General features: G+C 41.2%; 1 protein-coding gene across 3 annotated transcripts in view; it reads right to left on the bottom strand.

Annotated features, from left to right (window-relative positions):
- mettl15 (methyltransferase 15, mitochondrial 12S rRNA N4-cytidine) overlaps window positions 1–20,505 on the bottom strand; it is a 230,386-nt gene that overhangs the window by 118,774 nt on the left and 91,107 nt on the right. The window lies entirely within an intron of this gene.

Genomic DNA, 20,505 nt, shown 5'->3' with positions numbered 1-20,505 from the left:
AATTACAGAATAAATTACCAATGCAATAGATAGTAAAAAATGTGCGGCAGCAGTGTTCATGGATCTAACTAAAGCATTTGACACAATTAATCACAATATTTTAATCAAAAAACTAGAACGATACGGCATCAGAGGGTTAGTCTTAAACTGGATAAGAAGTTATCTAACGAATAGGAAACAATACGTGAAGCTAGGCGAACACACGTCTACAACGCTAAATATATCCTGTGGTGTACCTCAGGGATCAATACTAGGACCTAAATTATTCAATCTCTATATAAATGACATTTGTAAAGTTACAAAATATTTAAAGTTAGTACTATTTGCGGATGATACAACAGCGTTTTGTTCAGGAGAGAACACACAGGAGATAATACAAACAATAACAGAAGAAATTAACAAATTAAAAAGATGGTTTGATAAAAACAGACTATCGTTGAATCTCAGTAAAACTAAAATAATGCTATTTGGTAACAGTAGAAGAGAAAGTCAAACACAAATACAAATAGACGGAAAAGTAATTGAAAGAGTAAATGAAACCAAATTTCTAGGTATAATGATTGATGATAAATTGAACTGGAAATCTCATGTAAAAAATATACAACATAAAGTAGCAAGAAACACGTCAATAATGAATAAAGCAAAACATGTTCTAGACAAAAAATCACTTTATATTCTCTACTGCTCACTAGTGTTACCATATCTGAGTTACTGTGTAGAAATATGGGGAATTAATTACAAAAGTACACTTCATTCATTAACTGTGTTACAAAAAAGATCAGTTAGAATAATACATAATGTTGGATCTAGAGAACATACAAATCCTTTATTGAGTCAAAGATACTGAAATTCCACGACATAGTGAATTTGCAAACAGCTAAAATTATACAGAAAGCAAACTATAACCTGCTACCCAAGAATATGCAACAATTCTTCTCAAAAAAAGAGGAGAAATATAATCTTAGAGAAAAATGTAATTTAAAACATTTGTACACACTTAAGACCTTCAGTATATCAGTATGTGGAATTCAATTATGGAATGGATTAAGCAAAGCAATCAAACAATGTACAAATATGATCCACTTCAAGAAACTCTTCAAACTTAAAGTGTTTACAAAGTACAAAGAAGAAGAACCACGATAAACATTCTAAATGTATTTAATTCATCCATTCTTTCACTCTCAAAATAGTCTTACTTAACTCATCATGTGAAATGTAACTTACTTCACCAATTATTATTTATCTATTTATTTTGATTGTGATTACTTATGGAGTACATTGTGAATAAATTGAGAACAGGAAGTGAACAAAAAAGTTTAGCAACTGTTATGTAAAAGAAAAGGGGTAGGATTAAATAAGCTCTGCTTCGTCCTACTCCTTTTCGAACATGTTGAAAAGAGAAACTGGAAATTGTGATGTATCATGTTGTATGCTTGCATGTTCGAAATAAACTCAAACTCAACTCAACTCAGTATTCTGGACATCTGTGTTGGTGAATCTTTTGCAATTTGTTTAATGAACAATGGAGATAGCAAAGAAGAAAGCTGTAGGTGGGAAGCAGTGTATTAGTGGCCGGCAGCAGCAACACAAACACGTAGCGGCTACGTCGTAGCCGGTGTTTCATTGTTTACATTCCCGAACGATGACAGTTAAGCTTTACCATTGGCCTGTGGAGAACTGGGACAACATAGACTCTTACCAGGAGGACTTTGAGTTGGATACGCATGCTTGTGGAGATGGAACAACAGAGACTCTTACCAGGAGGACTTTGAGTTGGATACGCGCTACCGTGAGTACGCAGCTGCGGCTTCCAAACATTTGATCGCTTGCCCGTACGTGCGTGTCGCTATGTGCATGTCACGTACGTAACTTTGGGTAAATATATGTGCTGTATGAATTTTGCAGAGGTGAACGGTACTTTGGGCTGTGGGATTGAGCGTGTTGTGCGGGTGTTTGATTTGTATTGGCGGGTTATATGGACGGGAGGGGGGAGGTGTTTGTTATGTGGGATTAATTTGTGGCATATTAAATATAAGCCTGGTTGTGTTGTGGCTAATAGAGTATATATATGTCTTGTGTTTATTTACTGTTTTAGTCATTCCCAGCTGAATATCAGGTCCCACCCGCCTCTCACAGCATTTTCCCTATCTGAATCGCTTCCACTGCTCTCTAGTCCTTCACTCTCACTTTCCTCATCCACGAATCTTTCATCCTCGCTCAAATGAATGGGGAAATCGTCGCTTTCTCGGTCCGTATCGCTCTCGCTGCTTGTGGCCATGATTGTAAACAATGTGCAGATGTGAGGAGCTCCACAACCTATGACGTCACGCTACTTCCGGTACAGGCAAGGCTTTTTTATCAGCGACCAAAAGTTGCGAACTTTATCGTCGATGTTCTCTACTAAATCCTTTCAGCAAAAATGATCAAGTATGACACATTGAATGGATCTGCTATCCCCGTTTAAATAAGAAAATCTCATTTCAGTAGGCCTTTAAGAATTGCCGGAACTTCTTTCCTCAGCGCATTTGTTTCCATTTCTATAGCAGCGCACTTCTGACTTCCAACAACACATGTGCGTTCTACTTCTGGAAACAAACGCGAGTGTGTTCTAATCATGGCAGACTTGGTAACAGACAACAAAGATGACTATTTTTTGGACAAATGAGGATTCCTTTTTGGACCTGAATATACAGAGGATGAACTACTGGTTATAGAAGCGAGCGTTGGAGCAGACGAAATCCGAGAGAGTGAGAGCAGCGTAATTTGACGCTGTAAATGTGGAACTTGGAGCCAAGCTATGTTGACATAAACTGCATGCTTACCTAAAATCAACGGGAAAAATACTGCTGGCCCAAACGGACAGCTGTCCATCGAGTAAGTCACTATAATGTTGATCATGACACATGCAGCACTTAATGCTTGTTAGTACAACTACAGCACAAACAGTGTCTAGCTAGCTGTGACAAACAAAACATGAAATGTGGGCTGATACGTTACAGATACTGTAATATGATTGTTCATGTTTATCAGTCAGTACAGATTAGTGTCCTATCGCATTGTGTTGGGCATTATTATAATGGCTTAGAGTTATATAGCGCTTTTCTATACACTAGACCAGTGGTTCTCAACCTTTTTTCAGTGATGTACCCCCTGTGAACATTTTTTTAATTCAAGTACCCCCTAATCAGAGCAAAGCATTTTTGGTTGAAAAAAAGAGATAAAGAAGTAAAATACAGCACTATGTCATCAGTTTCTGATTTATTAAATTGTATAACAGTGCAAAATATTGCTCATTTGTAGTGGTCTTTCTTGAACTATTTGGAAAAAAATATATAAAAATAACTAAAAACTTGTTGAAAAATAAACAAGTGATTCAATTATAAATAAATATTTCTACACAGAAGTAATCATCAACTTAAAGTGCCCTCTTTGGGGATTGTCAAAAATGTCCTCTCCTGTTGTTCTCCCCTCTAATGTTTTACAAAAAAGTATGTGCTCATAAATATCGTCAGTACCGATGTATCTGACAAAACCTACAAGTTGTGCATTTCCACTAATATCTGTGGATTCATCCAGCTGGAGGGAACATGAGTCGCTAAGTTTTCCAACAACTTGCCCAACAATGTCTTTTCCCATTTGATCTACTCTCCGGCAAACAGAGTCTTTTAGGGGGAGGGGGGGGGGGGGGGGTGTTGTATGGAGGAAAAGCAGACGTGACGACAGGTTGTAGAAGATGCTAAAGGCAGTGTCTTTAAGGCACGCCCCCAATATTGATGTCCGGGTGGAAATCTGAAAAAATTCGGGAGAATGGTTGCCCCGGGATATTTACAGGAGGGGCACTAAAATTCGGGAGTCTCCGGGGAAAATCGGGAAGGTTGGCAAGCATGGACCCCTGGTCAATGCATTCACCAAAGGTATGTGAGGAGACTACCATTGTGCTTGCTCGCAAACAATGTTTCAAAATTCACCCCGACGAAACTTTGGATACATTCAAGGTAGTGTTGTCCCGATACCAATATTTTGGTACCGGTACCAAAATGTATTTCGGTACTTTTCTAAATAAAGGGGACCACAAAAAATGTCATTATTGGCTTTATTTTAACAAAAAATCCTAGGGTACATTAAACATGTTTCTTATTGCAAGTTTGTCCTTAAATAAAATATTGAACACACAAGACAACTTGTCTTTTAGTAGTGAGTAAAAAAACCCAAAGATTCCTAATTTAGCTGCTGACATATGCAGGAACATATTTTGTCATTTTCCATTCTATTATTTTGTCAAAATTATTAAGGACAAGTGGTAGAAAATTAATTATTAATGTACTTGTTCATTTACTGTTAATATCTGCTTAATTTGTCTTTTAACATGTTCTATCTACACTTCTGTTAAAATGTAACGACAGGATGTGACGACGGGTGACGGACCGGTACTTTTTAGAGGCGGTATAGTACCAAATATGATTCATTAGCATCGCGGTACTATACTCATACCGGTATACCGTACAATCCTGATCTAAGGTCATTTGAATTACTTGCCGCGATAAATTCCCTTATCATTTAAACACAAGTTTAAAATCCAAAAGTATGTCTATGGATGTTCTCTTTCATCCAGGTCATTGTATTCTCAGGGCATTCAACTAGTTGGTAACTGGAATGCTCAGTTTGCCTTAGAAGACGTTTTGATTATCATTTGAGCAGATTTGATCAGTTCATGCTCATAGCTCTAGATTGGTCAGATTGAGTCTAAATGCTGTTGCCAAAGTCCCTCCAATTTATACTCTAAAAATCATCTGAGAGCAAAACATGTTTCAGAGGGAATATACCTACAGCAATGTTGTCAATAGAAGTACCAGAGCTAAGTTAAACATAACCTTTGTAGCAAGTACCATTATTCGTGATTAATTACAATTCTAATGTGAACTAATGTGAATGTGTGTGTACAAGTGCTTCCGAAAGTTGTTTTATTGTAAGAAAATAATGAATGCATTAATAATAGTCAAAAACAAATATGAAGATTTAAGTTTATAACAGAGCAAGTTCAGAGCAACTTTATTTATTTCAGTGATGAACAGAAGGTCACCCTGATACTTGTGTTCACATTTTTGATATAATTCATACAAAAGCACTTTTGGTTCAAGTTAAATGAGTAGTGGTTGAACCTGCTACTATTTGACTGACTAAAATGTGCCCTCATATTTAAAAAAGGATTAGGTTCAACCAATTCCAGTAACCACATTTCAGTACAACTTTATTAACACATAGCCAGTTATTAAAAGTCGAATTTCAGTCTTTTTGTTAAGCACAAGTGTTTTATCAATAGTTTGAGGAGATCTTGGTAACATATAGTAATTTTTTAAGAGAATGAAAACAGCAGGTTGTGGTGGACATTTAAGACCAAAGGACAAAACCACAATGTATGCTTACAGCAGGGACACTTATTAGAGCTGTGGTCTCAAAACAGTGCAATTTTTTTGCCTGTGCGGTTTTAATTTACACTCGCCAAAACTCTGCTCGTGCACAGACTCTAATTGCACTAGCGATGTGTTTCTCTCTTTATTTACATGTGTGGCGTTCCACCATTTTGGCACGTAGGGCCAATACACGGACTCTGCAAGTCCCCCTGATTACGCACTTTAAACTAGAGATCGACCGGTGCCAATATTTGGCATTTTGAAGTTGTGGAGGGGGGCGTTGCCTGCCACGGAACGGGGTGTGCCAGGACCGGCCTCGAAGACAGCGACAGGTGCGTAGATGGCTCAGGTGGGCCTTGGTATCTAATCACCTGTCGCCTTTATTAGCAGCAGCCGGGAGGAGAGCCGTAGTTGGAGCTGGAGTGAGAGCGAGCGAAAAACAGACACGGAAAGACAGTTGCTAGAAAGCAACCCGCTGCACTAATTGATAAAAAATAAAACAGTGCAGCGGGTTGCCTCCCGCTGTTTCCCACATCTACAAAGCAATTAGCTACCTGCTGCCACCTATTGATATGGAAGAGTATTACACGGTTAATCTGCCGAGCTCTAGACAGCACCGACACTCAACAACAACACATCATTTGCAGACTATAATTACTGGTTTGCAAAAAATATTTTTAACCCAAATATGTGAATCTTCCACGGCACACCAGACTGTATCCCGCGGCACACAGTGGTTGAAAAACACTGATGTAGACCACAAGGAAGTGTTTTCAATGTAGAAAAAACAAATCATAATATGACCACTTTGATGCGCCTTATAATCACAATCAGAAGATCAGAAGAGTTTTTATTGCCATTGTTTGAGAACTGGTTCACAAACTAGGAATTTTACTTGGCGCAATCATGCAACATAAAAAACATATAACACAGAATAGAATAACATGAGCTGTAACTGAGCTATCACATCTTGTTATTGTTCATGTGTCTGATGGCCGAGGGGAAAAAACTGTTCAGGTGGTGGGAAGTGCGGGTCTGGATGGACCGTAGTCTCCTGCCTGAGGGGAGAGGGGAGAATAGTTTGTGTCCAGAGTGAGAAGAGTCAGCTGTGATCCGACCCACACGCCTCCTGGTCCTGGAGGAGAATAGGTCCTGGAGGGGTGGGAGTTTTCAGCCAATCACCTTCTCAGCAGCACGTACCATGCGCTGCAGTCGATGCTTGTCGGGACAAGCATCTGTGGCGCCGGGGAACCACACGGTGATGGAGGAGGTGAGGATGGACTCGATGATTGCTGAGTAGAAATGCACCAGCATCTTGGTCGGCACCTTCAGTTTTTTCAGCTGCCGCAGGAAGTACATCCTCTGCTGGGCCTTCTTGATGAGGGAGCTGATGGTCGGCTCCCACTTGAGGTCCTGGGTGATGGTGGTGCCCAAGAAACGGATGTAGACGGGGGTGGGAGAGTCAATCAGGGTGAGGGGGGATGGTGGGGCTTTGACTTTCCTGAAGTCCAAGATCATCTCCACTGTTTTCTGGGCATTCAGCTCCAGGTTGTTGAGGCTGCACCAGGAAGCCAGCCGGTCCACCTATCTCCTGTAGGCGGACTCGTCGCCATCCGAGATGAGCCCGATGAGAGTAGTGTCATCCGCAAACTTGAGCAGCTTTACCGACTGGTGACTGGAGGTGCAGCAGTTTGTGTACAGGGAGAAGAGCCAGGGGGAAAGTACACAGCCCTGAGGAGTACCAGTGTTTGTGGTTCGACTGTCCGAGACAATCTTCCCCAGCCGCACGTGCTGTCTTCTGTCCGTCAGGAAGTCATTGATCCAACTGCAGAGGGAGTCGGGCACGCTGAGCTGGTAGAGCTTGTTTCTCGTAGCAGTCCAGGGAAGATGGTGTTGAAGGCAGAGCTGAAGTCCACAAATAGGCTCCTGGCGTAGGTTCCTGGGGAGTCCAGATGCTACAGGATGAAGTGGAGGGCCAGGTTCACTGCATCATCCACAGACCTGTTGGCTCTGTAGGCGAATTGCAGTGGGTCCAGGAGGGGGGCGGTGATGTCCTTGAGGTGGCGCAGGACCAAGCGCTCAAAGGACTTCATGACCACAGACGTCAGCGTCACCGGCCTGTAGTCATTAAGTCCTGTGATCCGTGCTTTCTTGGGGACAGGGACAATGGTGGAGGTCTTGAAACAGGACGGCACGCGGCATAGCTCCAGAGAGGTGTTAAAAATGTCAGTGAAGACAGGAGCCAGCTGATCCGCACAGTGTCTCAAGGTGGAGAGGGAGACACCATCCGGCCCGGGGGCCTTCCGCGTGTTCAGTTTGAAGAACTGCCGGCGTACATCCTCCTCTCGGATGGAGAGGGCCTTTGATGAAGTCCTATGATGTTCTTGGAGTCCTTTAAGTCATTTAAAGTAGTGCTGGAGTTGGTGGGGGGCGGGGGGCGGGGGGGTGATGGTGGGGGGACCAGAGCTTTGATGAGCTGAAGGCCGTTCGTGACGACAGCAATGTGTGTTGAGGTCCTGAGCGAGAGTCCGGTCATTCAGGGCCTGGGGGGCTTTGGGCTTATAGTTCGTAAGGGCCCTTAATCCTCTCCACACGGCTTCAGAGTCATTGGAGCTGAACTGTTCCTGTAGACGGTTAGAGTACACAGATTTAGCTTTCTCCACTTCCCTGTTGAAGTGGTACTTCGCTTCTCTGTAGGTACTCTGGTCCCCGCTTCTCCACGCAGCCTCCTTCTTCTTGCGCAGATGTCGGAGCTTGGGTGTGAACCAGGGCTTGTTGTTGTCATAACAAGCCCCCGTTGTTATATGCGCCTTTTGTATGAAAATAGACCTAATTAGACCCGCTCAACTGCAGTGCACTTTATAATCCGGTGCGCCCTATGGATCGAAAAATACGGTACTAATAATTGGTAGCATAATACCATGAATGTGCAGTGAAGGAAAGTGTCTCCGTGGTCAATTGCACACACAGTCTTGGTAGTTCACACGCAACACACTTTTTTATAAATTTTTATAGATTGCACATGCTGTTTAGCGCAAGGTATTTAGATCTTAATAAATCATGCCCTAGCTGTTTGAAGTAACCAATCAGAAAGGGCTTTGTATTCAATACCCGCTCCTAAGTGCCAGTAAACAAAAAGACACATTCTGAGCTTAAACAGAACCGGTGCACGGGCAAAAAGACGCTGCGTGCGCACAGAGAAGCCTTGCAAGTGTTTTTTATGCACATATATTTTGGCAGTTTTAATGCCAAATAGGGCAGACAGAAAGGGTTAAATTGAATATGGGTCATAACAACTGATATAAATACCGTATTTTCCGGTCCATAGGGCACACCGGATTATATAGCGCACTGCAGATGAATGGTCTATTTTCGATCTTTTTTCATATACAATGCGTGATTATAACGCGCATTAAAGGAGTCAATTTGTTATTTTATTTTTTTTCTAAATTGAAAACACTTCCTTGAGGTCTACATAACATGTAATGGTGGTTCTTTGATCAAAATGTTGCATAGATTATGTTTTACAGATCATCTTCAAGCCGCTTTCTGACAGTCGCTTCAGAATGCCCTGTTTTGTGGGCGGTCGTATTTACGTGGCTCACCTTCAACAGCGTCTTCTCCCCGTCATCTTTGTTGTAGCGGTGTAGCGTGCAAGGACGGGAGTGGAACAGGTGTCAAAAGATGGAGCTAACTGTTTTAATGACATTCAGACTTTACTTAAATCAATAACGGAGCAGCATCTTCTCATCCGGAAACAACAACACCGGAAATGTGTCCCGTGAAAAACCGTCCGACCGGAACTAATAACTAAAGTTCCTTGGGTGAATAATGTAAACTCACTACACCGGTATGTTTTAGCGTTTTCATGGCGAGTTTACTGACGGATATAAGTAAGAACTTTACACTAATTTATATTAGAAATGGCAACAGCGGAGGATGAATGTCCCATAACAATAAGATAGAGACAAAGAAGAAGATTATCTACTACGGTGTCGTCACGGACTACGAAGGCGGACGTGCACAATTTTCCAAGATTTATGCAGATCAGCAGGTACCAGAAGGTAAGAAAAGTTGCTTTTGCATAATGCGAAACAAAAAACGCCAGACAATTTGTCTTACCTTATAAACACACCATAATAATACTCGTATGTTGAAGCACATCAAGCGCTGTGGCTTCATAGCTTATCAAAGTCGTACTAAAACATTTTGATAGATTTTTGAGCGCCGTGTGTAATGTTCTATATTTTCAATGGAACATATAAAATGTTGGTGTTGTTTACTTGAGTATTATTGCCATCATATTGCAGTCTACACATATCACTTATGTTTGACTGCCATCTACTGGTCACACTTATCATTACACCATGTACCAAATAAAATTGCTTCGAGGTCGGTAAGCATAACCAGAATTATTCCGAACATTAGGCGCACCGGGTTATAAGTCGCACTGTCGACTTTTGAGGGAAAAAATATATTTTCGGTGCGCCTTATAGTCCAGAAAGTATGGTAATATCATAGGTCTTAGCTGCCAGAGTTTACACTGGTGTTTTGGTCGTCAGACCGAAGAGTGCCAGTAAAAGACATAAAGCAAGCATATTAAGGACATAATAGGGCAGTTTGTGTGATTTACTACAGGATGTACTGTAAACTCAAATACTGTACTGTATTCCAAACCAAAATGCCGTATGCTGTTTCCACCAGTTGAGATTACATACAGAGCTTTTAAAATATACTTTTAAAGAACGATTTTGCCGCAATTCTGTACAAAAGGGAGAGAGAGGAGAAGAGAGACAGAACTTTTGACTGTCGAGCACAAAAATAAGACACATTTTTCGAGACGCTGTACAATTCCACAGTACATTTGGGATAAAAACAGATGTACCACTTTTGTGCTTTGACTTAAGTTATTTTTTTTAATCCAATAGTGTTCCTCACCTTCTTTGTCTAAGTGCTGGTACATAAAACCTTCTTTGGCCCCATGGCATCTTATTTTACAGTCGCAGAGCTGAGTCGACAACAAGTGGGATTTTTTTATTCGTGCACTCGATTCCACAAAAGGATACGCGGGGGAACCAACTTACGTAAGTTAGGCTGCACAATAACAAACATTTGGCAAAAAATGGAATTGAAAACCGTATCCTACGAAAAGTGGACACCGATGTACCACTGTACTGTTTTTTCTTGAGCAGTTGTATTGATTGTGGCATGCTAAACTTAAAGGCCTACTGAAATGAATTGTTTTTATTTAAACGGGGATGGCAGATCCATTCTATGTGTCATACTTGATCATTTTGCGATATTGCCATATTTTTGCTGAAAGGATTTAGTATAGAACAATGACGATAAAGTTCGCAACTTTTGGTCGCTGATAAAAAAAAGCCTTGCCTATACCGAAAGTAGCGTGACGTCACAGGAGGAAGGATTACTCACAATTCCCCGTTGTTTACAATGGAGCGAGAGAGATTCGGACCGAGAAAGCAACGATTACGCCATTAATTTGAGCGAGGATGAAAGATTCGTGGATGAGGAACGTTAGAGTGAAGAACTAGAGAGGCAGTGCAGGGTGTATCTTTTTTCGCTCTGACCGTAACTTAGGTACAAGGTCTCATTGGATTCCACACACTCTCCTTTTTCTATTGTGGATCACGGATTTGTATTTTAAACCACCTCGGATACTATATCCTCTTGAAAATGAGAGTCGAGAACGCGAAATGGACATTCACAGTGACTTTTATCTCCACGACAATACATCGGCGAAGCACTTTAGCTACGGAGCTAACGTGATAGCATCGGGCTTAACTGCATATAGAAACAAAAGAAATAAACCCCTGACTGGAAGGATAGACAGAAAATCAACAATACTATTAAACCATGGACCTGTAACTACACGGTTAATGCTTTCCAGCCTGGCGAAGCTTAACAGTGCTGTTGCTAACGACGCCATTGAAGCTAAATTAGCAACAGGACCTCACAGAGCTATGCTAAAAACATTAGCTATCCACCTACGCCAGCCAGCCCTCATCTGCTCATCAACACCCGTGCTCACCTGCGTTCCAGCGATCGACGGCGCGACAAAGGACTTCACACAATCACAGATGCGGTTGGTGGCTAGCATCGGCTAGCGCGTCTGCTATCCAAGTAAGTACTCCTTGTTGTGTTGCTACAGCCAGCCGCTAATACACCGATCCCACCTACAACTTTTTTCTTTGCAATCTCCATTGTTCATTAAACAAATTGCAAAAGATTCACCAACACAGATGTCCAGAATACTGTGGAATTGTTCGAGGAAAACAGAGCAGTTTGTATGGTGACACATTGGGTACGAATACTTCGGTTGCCGTTGTGACGTCACGCGCATACGCATCATACATAGACGTTTCCAACCGGAAGTTTAGCAGGAAATTTAAAATTGCACTTTATAAATTAACCCGGCCGTATTGGCATGTGTTGCAATGTTAAGATTTCATCATTGATATATAAACTATCAGACTGCTTGGTCGGTAGTAGTGGGTTTCAGTAGGCACGCGCACTTCTGGACGGAGCAGTCGTGATGGCCCCCGTCCAGTTTGCCAAGTGAGCTCTTTGCTGGGATGGTGTGATCGTCAGGACTTCCTGTCCGTGATCCAAAGACTTGGATGGATACTAGCTGTCCCAATTCAGGGTCTGCATCCGAATTTGAAGGCTGTCCCAATTCATTCAAATTCGAAAACTCCTCCAAATGCACCCTTTTTCCCTATCCTTCGTGGCCTCCCATATCCCAAGATGCTTTGCGCGCCTTTGTTCAACCTGGCTCTCTTTGACCACGGTGGCAAAGCAGCAGCACCCAATACTTTCAAATGCAAGTATCCTCTGCAGGGTAGACTGTCCCATTTAACGGGTGACACATCCTTCTGAAGCTGCGTAGGCCGGCTCCTCTGAAGGATGCAGACCCTGAATTCGGGATGGTTCCTGCTGGCCCCACCATGGACTGGACTTTCGCTGATGTGTTGGACTTTCACAATATTATGTCAGACCCACTCGACATCCATTGCTTTCGGTCTCCCCTAGAGGGGGGGGGGGGTTACCCACATATGCGGTCCTCTCCAAGGTTTCTCATAGTCATTCACATTGACGTCCCACTGGGGTGAGTTTTCCTTGCCCGTATGTGGGCTCTGTACCGAGGATGTCGTTGTGGCTTGTACAGCCCTTTGAGACACTTGTGATTTAGGGCTATATAAATAAACATTGATTGATTGATTGATTGATTTAAGTGAAGAGATTATTCACTTATATAAATACAGTATATGCATGAAATGTACAAGGGAGATTACATTGGAAGATCTCTGACTGACAGTTTATGTTCTCTTCCAGAATAAGGAGTGGCGTCTCCTTTCTTAGGACGTGTTTTCTACCACTACGTTTTGACCCTTTGTTTCGAGGACTGAGGGCTGGGAGTAAGACGAAATTGGGATTCGACCTAACTCAAGGTCATTTTTTAAATGTCAGTCAGACTCAATAAAAAAAAAAAGTAAATAAAATACACAAATTATTGACAGCCTCTCCAACATATTTTCTCACTCCACCTAATTATAATGTCAGTGCAAGACAAACAGACATGAAATTAGTCCCAAAAGAAATGCTCGCTATTTCCCACAAAAACATTAAACCTGTCGATCGATAGTGACGTTGAAGGTGGGCTGTGTGCGTGCATGTGTGAGGAAGGAATTGATCAATGGCGGTTCCCTCTCCTTTTCAGTACACAGCAGCAGACAGGGAGGGGGTGTGGGCTAGTGGGATGAGTCACACGCATAATGAACTTGCCTGTTGTGCTATTCAACAGGGGCGTCACTAGCTTTTAAGGACAGGGGGGCTAGCCCCCAGGAGATGCACAGGATGCGAGCGAACGTAGCGCACGAGCACAAAACTTCACAAACGGCTAACAAAGACTTAGAAATTATTCATTGTTATTATTATTATTTCAGTCGGTTTATTTTCAATCTGTGTTCAGTACAACAACAAACATGGGTTTGCACAGTGACATTTTGTTTACAGCATCAACAAGTAACAATTACTTGCATGATCCTTCAAGATACACTGAAACACAATACAATAATTGTTTCTTCCCAAATATTTTGAAGTTGCACAGATTACATTTTGGGTACATACCTGTATGTGACTAAAATGGTTGTAAATTCAAGCCCTGGAAATTATACTTAATTACTTGAATTAAAGTAATATCTGGATCGGGATAATTTGGCTTATATATAATATATTTATATATATATATATATATATTATGGCAAGCCGTTAAGGAAATTAGATGTATATGGAAGTCTGAATAGAAATGAGAAACGTTTATATATACTGTAAATAAGAAAGACTTATCTGCTGATCTGAAAAAAAGCCAAAGCTGTCAAAGAGCTGAGGGACCATCTTCAAAGTGCAATGCTGAAACAAATAATGCAAACAATAAAATGTAACTTCCAGGGCTTGAGATTAATGTAGTCCCGTCGTCCCGGGGACTGTAAAAAAAATGCACGGGACGAAATGAAATGCTCCCCGGGACGATGGCTTTTAACCATTTTTTTTCTTTTTCTTTTTATTTATTTATTCATTTTACATTTTATATTAAATGTCTTGGTTTTTCCTCCCTCTAATAATCCTATGAAATGTTTAACAAGCCATCCTATAATAATACAACAGCTATTAATGTAACAATACAATAAAACAAATATATTTAATTATGTTTTTTTCATTATTTTAACATTAGGCTAATGTATATTACTTTATATTGATTCTACAAGAAACACAAAACTTAAAAACTAAATTATTTAAAATTGCAGACACAAGGTTTCGTGCAGCTTCACTCATTGTAAAGGAAGACGGAAGTCCACACAGGAGAAAAATCACTACAAAGATGGTGTCTGGGTTTTTCTTATATATATATATATATATATATATATATATATATATATATATATATATATATATATATATATATATATATATATATATATATATATATATCAGTGGCGTGCCATCACTATATATATATATATATATATATATATATATATATATATATATATATATATATATATATATATATCAGTGGCGTGCCATCACTAGAGGCAGGGGAGGCACGGCCTCACCTGCCATCATGGAAAGAAAAAAAAAGTAGAAAGAAAAAAAAATTAATTAAATTGTTATATGTATCCAGTGATAATACTAAAGTTATTTTCCATTTAACTTCACCAGTTTTAGATTATTTTTATTTTTATTTTCACATTTGCCGTTCAAATACTGAGAAGAGACGGTGCGGTGATCAGCAGCCAGTTGAGGCACGTCACTGCGTTGTGCCTCAACATGGATTGTGCGCAATGACTCGGCTAACTGCTGAGCTGCTGTGAAGTGAGACCGTATTGCTATATGAATTATATTATACATTTCCATAGTTTAGTTAGCTGAGGTATATAATGTCCAGTGTATTTTGTCAACAAGTGTATGTGTGTAACGTATTTCTTGTGCTGAGTGATCATAAAACTGGAGGCTCGTCTCATAACCCCGCCTCCTGGTGCCAAGCACCTCCGCCGCAGAATACACCCCCGACGGGAGCGCCGCGGCCACACCAACCAAAGCCCACACCCAAACCCTCCACGTGCAAGACCGAATCCACCCAAAAAAAGTCACTTAACAAGAAGCCAAAAAGTGCAAAAACAACAAAGCTCGCGCTGCAGGAGCCGCGAACGACCGCAGGGACACAACATTAGGTACACCTGCACTGCAGGTTCATATGTTTGTAAATCTGACTGTGATGATGCAGTCGTGCCTCACCAGACATTAACCTCACCGCACGCCACTGATATATATATATATATATATATATATATATATATATATACACACACATATATATATATATATATATATATATATATATATATATATATATATATATATATATATATATATATATATATACAGTGATATATATATATATATATATATATATATATATATATATATATATATATATATATATATATATATATATATATATATATATATACAGTGGTGCTCATTAGTTTACATACCCTGGGAGAATTTATGATTTATTGGCCATTCTTCAGAGAATATGAATGATAACACAAAAACCTTTCTTCCACTCTTGCTTAATGGTTGTGTGAAATTGGCAAACAACTGTGTTTACTCGTTTTAAATCAAAATGACAAAAGAAAGTACCCAAAAGACCCTGATCAAAAGTTTACATACCCCAGTGACTTTGATCTGATAACATGAACAAAAGTTGACACAAACAGGTTTGAATGGCTAATCAAGGTTCCAATCCTCACCTGTGACCTGTTTGTTTGTAATTAGTGTGTGTGTATAAAAGATCAGTGAGTTTCTGGGCTTCTGACAGACCATGCAGCACATTTTTCTTCAAGTGCCTCCTTATTGTGCATCTTGAAACAGCCACACCACAATTTTTCAGAGAGTCCTGTATTTCAGCTGAAGTTATTTGTGGATTTTTCTTTGCATCTCGAACAATTTTCCTGGCTGTTGTGGCTGAACTAATTGCTGGTGTACCTGAATCCCTCATTTTCCACTTCTTAATCAGCGTTTCAACACTGCTGATTGGCATTCTCAATTCCTTGGATATCTTTTTACACCCCTTTCCTATTTTATGCAGTTCAATTACCTTTTCTCGCAGATCCTTTGACAATTATTTTGCCTTCCCCATGACTCAGAATCCAGAAACATCTGTGCAGCATTGGATGAAAGATGCAATGGTCTGTCAGAAGCCCAGAAACTCACTGATCTTTTATACACACACATTAATTACAAACAAACAGGTCACAGGTGAGGATTGGAACCTTGATTAGCCATTCAAACCTGTTTGTGTCAACTTTTCTGCATGTTATCAGATCAAAGTCACTGGGGTATGTAAACTTTTGATCAGGGTCATTTGGGTACTTTCTTTTGTCATTTTGATTTAAAAAGAGTAAACACAGTTGTTTGCCAATAAATAGCTTCACACAACCATTACGCATGAGTGGAAGAAAGGTTTTTGTGTTATCATTCATATTCTCTGAAGAATGGCCAAGAAATCATAAATTCTCCCAGGGTATGTAAACTGATGAGCACAACTGTATATGCAAAATACGATAAGGGTATCGCAACTGGCTCACCTTTACAGGTACTCGCCCCTGCACCATCTGTGAGCCTGTGGCCTCGCTCTCTTCATCTCTCCTTCCATCAAGGCACCGGCGGGACTCTGCATGGCAGGGACGTCCTCCTCCCTGAGCCAAAACTAAGCTTGACCGCATACCTCAACTGGACATGAGTTGGTTGGCATCAGCAGATTCTCAAATGGGCACCCCCCGTCATCAACGTTTCGTCGAATTAAGCCCATGACGCTTCGGAGGGGCTCGACGGCAGATCCAGCGTCCTGGATCTACCCCCGCTGAATGCCACCCAACTCTATGTCCCTAGTCCTTCAGTAGGTCGGCTCTGCCATCGCACCTTTCTTTGTAACCAAATCCAGCGCGATGCTTCCTCTGCCCTTTTAGTGATGTTGGCTACCAGCCGCTTCCTAGCCAGCCCCTCGATCCCTAGCAGTCCGAGTGCTCTCCAGAGCGACCGCCCCGCAAAGCCTCTACAGCCCACCTCCACCGGTAGGTTCCAGGCCTTCCATCCATTGTGCTGGCTCTCGAGGATGAGGGTTTGGTACTTCTTGAGCTTGCGTTCGTACGCCTCCTCCATCCTCTCTTCCCAAGGTACTGTCAGCTCGATAAGCACCACCTGTTTGGTTCCTCTAGACCACAGAACAATATCAGGTCTCCGGGTAGTGTGGGCTATCTCCTCTGGGAATTTGAGCTGCTTCTTCAGGTCGGCCCGCATCTCCCAGTCGTTTGCTGTGGCCAGAACTCCTTTGTTCCTCCCTCCTGCTGCTGCGCTTTCACCTGCCCTGACGAAGTGGATGAAGCGTGGCCCATTAGAGAGCGGCCTTTGTAGCAGCGGAGTCAAGTGCTAGCGGTGACCGCCAATGGAGACGACATAGGCGGTGCGAGCGGAAGCAGAAGTGGGGATGCCGAGCTGGGCTAACAACAAAGAGAAAAGCTAACCAAAGAAACGTGGAGTCTCCGGGTAAGAAGCCATTTAAACTAGAACTAGCCGGCGTCAGGCTGGATAATCCCTGCACACATAGCAATTCTCTTAGAATAAAACACAACTCACATAATGTTTTTTCTTTTGTGACCGTGTCAGAGGCAGACATACATTGTACCGAGGTAGCTAACTATGATGCGTTCAGTTTATCGCAACATCAAGCAAACAATCTGAATATCCCCGTCGTATCAATTCCTAGATATGGTCGAAACTATTTAAAGTGCAATACGCATAATAAACGCAACATTATTAATATTGCTACTTCGGATAATTTCAACAAACAATCCTCAAAACAGCCCACTACCTATAATATGGTCTTTTTAAACATAAGATCATTATCTTCCAAAACGCTATTAGTTAATGAAGTCATTAGAGACAACAAACTTGACGTCGTTGGTCTCGCCGAGACCTGGCTCAAACCAGATGATTTTTTTTTGCGCTAAATGAAGCATCTCCTCCTGGCTATACCGATACACATGTTGCCAGACCTCTTAAAAGGGGAGGGGGTGTCGCACTAATATACAATGAAAACTATAATCTTACACCTAACCTAAATAATGAATATAACTCGTTTGAGGTGCTCACTTTGAGGTTTGTCACACCGCTGCCTCTCCTCCTGGCTGTTATCTACCGCCCCCCTGGGCCCTATTCGGACTTCATCAGTGAATTCTCAGAGTTTGTTGCCGATCTAGTGACGCACGCCGACAATATAATCATAATGGGGGACTTTAATATCCATATGAATACCCCATCGGACCCTCCATGCGTGGCGCTCCAGACTATAATTGATAGCTGTGGTCTTACACAAATAATAAATGAACCCACGCATCGCAACGGTAATACGATAGATCTAGTGCTTGTCAAGGGTGTCACCACCTCTAAAGTTACGATACTCCCGTACACTAAAGTAATGTCCGACCATTACCTTATAAAATTCGAAGTTCTGACTCATTGTCAACAAACTAATAATAATAATAATAACTACTATAGCACCCGCAACATTAATGCTGCCACAACGACGACTCTTACTGACCTACTGCCTTCGGTAATGGCACCATTCCCAAATTATGTGGGCTCTATTGATAACCTCACTAACAACTTTAATGACGCCCTGCGCGACACCATTGATATTGTAGCACCGCTAAAGCTAAAAAGGGCCCCTAAAAGGCGTACCCCATGGTTTACAGAAGAAACTAAAGCCCAGAAATTATCATGTAGAAAGCTGGAACGCAAATGGCGTGCGACTAAACTTGAGGTCTTCCATCAAGCATGGTGTGATAGTTTAATAACTTATAAACGCATGCTTACCTCAGCTAAAGCTAAATATTACTCAAATCTCATCCACCTCAACAAAAATGATCCTAAATTTCTGTTTAGTACAGTAGCATCGCTAACCCAACAAGGGACTTCTCCCAGTAGCTCCACCCACTCAGCAGATGACTTTATGAATTTCTTTAATAAGAAAATTGAAGTCATTAGAAAAGAGATTAAAGACAATGTATCTCAGCTACAACTGGGTTCTATTAACACAAATACGACTGTATATACGACGGACACTGCCCTCCAAAATAGTTTCTCTCTCTTTGATGAAATAACATTGGAGGAATTGTCAAAATGTGTAAATGGGACAAAACAAACAACATGTTTACTTGACCCAATTCCTGGGAAACTTATCAAGGAGCTTTTTGTATTATTAGGTCCATCAGTATTAAATATTATAAACTTATCACTTTCCTCTGGCACTGTTCCCCTAGCATTCAAAAAAGCGGTTATTCATCCTCTACTCAAAAGACCTAACCTCGATCCTGATCTCCTGGTAAACTACCGGCCGGTGTCCCACCTTCCGTTTATCTCGAAAATCCTCGAAAAAATTGTAGCACAGCAGCTAAATGAACACTTAGCGTCTAACAATCTCTGTGAACCTTTTCAATCCGGTTTCAGGGCAAATCACTCTACGGAGACAGCCCTCGCAAAAATGACTAATGATCTATTGCTAACGATGGATTCTGATGCTTCATCTATGTTGCTGCTTCTTGATCTTAGCGCCGCTTTCGATACTGTTGATCATAATATTTTATTAGAGCGTATCAAAACGCGTATTGGGATGACAGACTTAGCCTTGTCTTGGTTTAACTCTTATCTTACTGACAGGATGCAGTGTGTCTCCCATAACAATGTGACCTCGGACTATGTTAAGGTAACGTGCGGAGTTCCCCAGGGTTCGGTTCTTGGCCCTGCACTCTTTAGTATTTACATGCTGCCGCTAGGTGACATCATACGCAAATACGGTGTTAGCTTTCACTATTATGCTGATGAGACCCAACTCTACATGCCCCTAAAGCTGACCAACACGCCGGATTGTAGTCAGCTGGAGGCGTGTCTTAATGAAATTAAACAATGGATGTCCGCTAACTTTTTGCAACTCAACGCTAAGAAAACGGGAATGCTGATTATCGGTCCTGCTCCACACCGACATCTATTTAAAAATACCACCTTAACATTTGACAACCAAACAATTAAACAGGGTGACTCTGTAAAGAATCTGGGTATTATCTTCGACCCAACTCTCTCGTTTGAGTCGCACATTAAGAGTGTTACTAAAACGGCCTTCTTTCATCTCCGTAATATCGCTAAAATTCGTCCCATTTTGTCCACAAGCGATGCTGAGATCATTATCCATGCGTTCGTTACATCTCGTCTCGATTACTGTAACGTTTTATTTTCGAGCCTCCCTATGTCTAGCATTAAAAGATTACAGATGGTACAAAATGCGGCTGCTAGACTTTTGACAAAAACAAGAAAGTTTGATCATATTACGCCTATACTGGCTCACTTGCACTGGCTTCCTGTGCACCTAAGATGTGACTTTAAGGTTTTACTACTTACGTATAAAATACTACACGGTCAAGCTCCTGCCTATCTTGCCAATTGTATTGTACCATAT

This window comes from Entelurus aequoreus, linkage group LG02, assembly GCF_033978785.1.
Source record: "Entelurus aequoreus isolate RoL-2023_Sb linkage group LG02, RoL_Eaeq_v1.1, whole genome shotgun sequence".
NCBI lineage: Eukaryota > Metazoa > Chordata > Actinopteri > Syngnathiformes > Syngnathidae > Entelurus > Entelurus aequoreus.
The sequence above is the reverse complement of the archived record's forward strand: the minus strand, read 5'-3'. Positions and strand labels throughout refer to the sequence as shown.